A 5,355-nucleotide genomic window follows, 5' to 3' on the forward strand; every position below is an offset into this window, starting at 1 on the left:
ACAAATCGTGGAGACAATCTTCTATCATTTCCAAGAATCAAATGAGACTTCTCAGGAATAACCTTTAAAAAACCATATCACCAGTTTCATACTCCACAACACGATGTTTCTTGTCATAATATAGTTTATGTCTCTTTCGAGATTCTCTAATATTCCCCCTAATTTTGGCCAACTCGCTATCCATTTTCTCAAGCATCTCACGTGACAGTTCTACCTTATTCCTTGAATTAAGAAAATGAATAGGTGCAGGATAGTTACAGCCATACATTGCCTCAAACGGAGTCATCCTAATAGATGAATGATATAAACTGTTATATGCAAATTCAACCACCAAAGGCAGATATTCATTCCAATTAGATTGGTTTTCATTGACATACATTTGTAACATATCTTCTAGAATACGATTCACTCTCTCCGTTTCCCCATAAGTTTGAGAATGAAAAGCAGTAGACATGCGATACTGGGTACCTATAGAGTCAAAAGTCGCTCTCCAGAAATGAGAAGTGAATTTAGAATCTCTGTCAGACACTATGCTCTTGGGCATGCCATGCAAACGAAATATCTCTTTCATAAACAAGTATGCAATGGTCAATGCAGTATCAGTTATTTTTACAGGAAAGAAGTGAGCTTGTGTTGTGAGTCTATTTACCACCAGAAAGATCGCATCATACCCTCCACGAGTAGTAGGAAGTCTAATGATAAAGTCCATGGATATACACTCCCACTTCTGTAAAGGAATGTCTAAGGGTTGAAGGTCACCAGGCATCCTCTTATGCTCAATCTTAACTTGATGACATTGAAAGCACTCACGCACATAATTCTTAACATCCAATTTCATACGCGGCCAAAAGAATGAACTTTTAATCTTTTCATATGTCTTATTTAATCCAGGATGATTAAAAAAAAGGTGAATTATGACACTCATGTAGAATTTGACTCTTAAAAGCAGAATTTGCAGGAAATACACAAGCGGTCATAATAATACAGATTTTCCTTATGCAAGTGATATCTGTTCTCATACATCTCACCAATATTCTCACGCAAGAATTTCAAAATAGGCATATAAAAAGAATCATTTTCAACTTCAGCATGTATCTCATCAATCAAATTGGATCGCACAACAGTCAACAAATTACACATGGACCTACGACTCAATGCATCTACAACTTTATTTTCTTTTTCACACAAATACTTCAAATCAAAGTCATACTCAGCCAGCAATTCAATCCATCTTCTTTGTCTGTTATTTAACAATGTCTGAGTGAAAATATACTTCAAGTTTTGATGATCAGTACGCAATTCAAATTTTACACCAAGCAAGAGATGACGCCAATGCTTCAATGCATGAACAACAGCAAGCAATTCTAGATCATGTGTTGCATAGTTCAATTCATGTCGTCTTAATTTCCTAAACTCATATGCAACCACTCTTCCTTCTTGTGTCAAAACACAACCTAATTGTTCACCACTAGTGTCACAGGACACAACAAATGGTTTGCCCATCTCAGGAACTTTTAAAACACAATTTTCCGCTATTTTAGCCTTCAAGGTCTCAAAAGCAGTCTCACAGCTAGAAGTCCACACAAAACCCTTGTCTTTCTTGGTCAATTCGGTCAAAGGACTTGCTATCTTAGAGAAATCTTCAATGTGTGCTCTCTCATATTGTGCTAGACCCATAAAGCTTCTTACATCTCTTACTAACATAGTTTTAACTTTATCAGGATCAATGTGAATCCCCTCTTTAGAAATCACTCTTCCCAAATACAGAATCTGATCCTTTGCAAAAGAATACTTACTTGCTTTGGCATACAATTTATGTTCACGCAAAACCTCAAATGTTTTCTTTAAGTGCAATGCATGATCTTCTTCAATCGTAGAATACACAAAATATTATCCAAGAATATCAGAATGAAGTCCTCAAGATACGGGTGAAAAATATTATTCATTAAGCACATGAAAGTTATTGGTGCATTAGTCAAACCAAAAGCAAGAACTCTAAATTCATAATGTCCATAACGTGTCCGAAAAGAAATCTTTGGAATTTCCACGGCCTTAATGGGGATTTGATGGTAGCCAGAACGAAGGTCAATCTTTGAAAATATTGTGGCACCACTCAATTGGCTAAGAAATTCATCTCTGTGAGGAAGAGGATATGTGTTCTTGATGCTCTGTTTGTTTAATCCCCTATAGTCAATGCATAACCTATATGTACCATCATTTTTTTCTTTTGCAATAACACATGACTACCCCAAGGAGATACACTAGGTTTAATGCAACCCTTTTTCAAAAGATCATCAAGTTGTATCTTGAGCTCTTTAAGCTCATCAATATTGAACCTGTATGGAGATCTGGAATAAGGTGTCGCTCCTGGATATAGATCTATGGCATGGTCTACCGCTCTAGGCGGAGGTATACCAGGAAGATCGTCCGGAACACATCCTTAACTTCATGTAAGAGATCCTCTATAAATTCTAGATTTGTCTCTTTATGTTTATCCCCAGATTCTCTTTAATCTCATTAGCAAACACAAGCAACGTCTCACACTCTTACCTAAGTCACCTTATCAATTCCATTGCCAAAACTAGATTTATAATCTCTTTCTTTCCACAAAGAGTGTGACTTACCATCATCAAATGATTAAAGATATATTTTTCTTTTTTAACAATCAATCAAAACATGATTTTCAATGATCTAATTGATACCAATGATAACATCATGCATATCAATGTTTATGTTATAGAAATCATCTTTATGATTTCGACTCTTCAAAGAAAAAAAATAAATTTTCTACTTACTCTTTCGTGAAACTATTATTACCACTAGTTAAGTCCACAAGTCTTTTAACTTCTCGATTTAATTTTAAGTTTAATTTCTCAATCAATTTAGACGATAAGAAGCAATGAATACTATCCAAATCAATTAAGAAATTCAAATTTTAATCTCAACTTCTACGCATAAATTTGATCTCACAGAAGCTTTCAAAGGACGTATCAAAGACATAAAACATCACAAAGAAGGGGTAGATGACTTATCTTTATCGTACGCATTGCCAAAAGTCTCCAATTGAGCCATCTTGGTACGTATTGTCTTATCGGTCACCTTGCTCGAGCATTCGAAAGTCTCGTGGTCGTGTTCTCGATATTGAAAGTATAATCTAAATCTTTGAGTTCTTCAATCCACGCTTCTAAATCTTCGCATATCTTTCTTATGCCATCAAACTCTTTAAGCTTAGCCTTCGTTAAGAATGATTTGGTTGTCGCTTCTCCCATATCGTCATCGTTTCTTTTGGCGGTACCCCAGCGCGGCCACGATGATTATTGTTTCCAGGTGGATTAGCATGGTTTTCACCTTCATGTTGGCCATCAAGGTCTACATAGATATCAAGATCTCGTGCTGCTTTGCCCCGCAGAGCCTCAGTACGCTCCCGATTTGCAATTTTCAGATCTTCTCATAGTCGTCGAATCAGGTCTTCTTGCTCCTTCATCCTCCTCTCGTATCCTTCCATGTCCAGAATCAACCGCTTGCTCTGATACCACTTGTCACGGGAACTGAATAAACAACAAAACAAAGGAAGAGATCTTTGTATTGATGGATTTTTGTAGAGTTTGATACAACAGAGGAGCAAAATATATGGGCGCACTCCGTTGTACGGAGCTCGAACCTCCCGACCACCCCCGAGCTTCAGTTCGCTTGCATGCAGTGTCTCACTCGCACTCGCACTCTCACTCTCACTCTCACTCTCACTCGCACTCGCAGAAGAAGAGATCGGTGAATGATCCCCAAACGCACCACCCGTCGTGCTTTTATCCTTCTTTTCCTCGAAAAGCCTGTACGATTTTCGCACCAAGTATACCTGCGAGAATAATATAAGAACGTGATCGCTAAGCGATCCGTAAAGGTTAGATTTCTATCATGACACTTTGCACAGATCTTGTTTCACACATTGATTTCTGCATCGCCTACAAAATAGCCAAAAGAACATACTCGTGCAACCAATTCAACATGATAATCAAAGTAAAAAACATAATTATATACCTTCATAATCTCAATTGCCATACTCTACCATGAAGAAACAATCCACTTCTTGGTTGATAGCAGGGAGAACTGTATGATGTTGTATGTCTGTCTGTCCCTGTGTATACTACACTGCTACTACCTTCTGTTTGTTTTCATCATAACTTCTACAACCGAACTCAGAACAAAGCAATCCAGGTACTCAAAACGACGGGAATAGGTTTGGTCTACAAGGCAACGTGGACAGAATTGCGAAAAATCTCTCCGTTTGGTTAAAAACGAAACTTTTAGGTCGCGACTCATAAAACCTCTATTTTTGGATCTCCACTACTTTTACAACTTATTTTAAGCCTACCCATGCATTTTAAGATAAAACACATAAATATAAAACATTGATATTAATAAAAATCTCAATTTTACTGTTCATAGACAGACTATCTGTTATTCATTAATCTTTATCAAATCCGTCTTTAGTGTATTATTTTAAAAAAAGAATATATGTTCTCTCTTAATATCTCAACTCATTCGTATAAGCTCTATTTAATAGACTATTCAACAATCTTTCAAATCATGCTAACGAAAGATATGTCCTGCTACATTCTTTTTGACTTTAAGAACTTCAAAGACTAGTCCTATTACAACCCATTACAACAAACTTGGAGGATGCACACATGGGTCACTTCGTTTGGGGATATGCCCTCATGCTGCATTTGCTTGAAATACTCCAGAGCCAAGTAATCACCTCACCCTTTTAAAGTATACCCCGTTATCATGGCATTCCATGTTGCAAACTATCATAGAATATGCCATGTTTCAATTGAAAAATAATAATACCTTATTGACCTACTACAAACTAGTGATTTAGAGCACTTGTACAAGTTTTATTCATTATTCAAACCTCGCAAAAATGAAAAATCAAAAGCTAGAAAATATTGATAGCAATACAAAAATTACAATCATGGATTCAAAAGATCATGATTAATGCATTAGGTGCTCGCATGCCTGCATGAGAAAAAAATCATGTGTACGTATGGTTGGGAAGTGGCACCATCCTCACGTAGTTATAATAAACAATGCGAACGTGCTCTTTCCTTGTATACTTTTGTGACAAAAAGTAACTACATGCAACAAAGTAGATTATGCATAGGAAATAGTGCAAAATAATTATAACTATAGTAGCTTTTGCTCCTACTTTTCAAGGGCAGCACGATTAGATACAATTACGCCACTCAAATCATTGAAAGAGAGGAAGAATCCTCCTAAGGGTAGTAAATTTGACAACCCCTTGGTGATGGGAGAAGACCCACTAGAGACGACGGTGATCAAAGGATGAGGATGGAG

The sequence above is a fragment of the Adiantum capillus-veneris genome, chromosome 6, assembly GCF_014529385.1.
Source record: "Adiantum capillus-veneris isolate H3 chromosome 6, ASM1452938v2, whole genome shotgun sequence".
In the NCBI taxonomy this organism is placed as follows: domain Eukaryota; kingdom Viridiplantae; phylum Streptophyta; class Polypodiopsida; order Polypodiales; family Pteridaceae; genus Adiantum; species Adiantum capillus-veneris.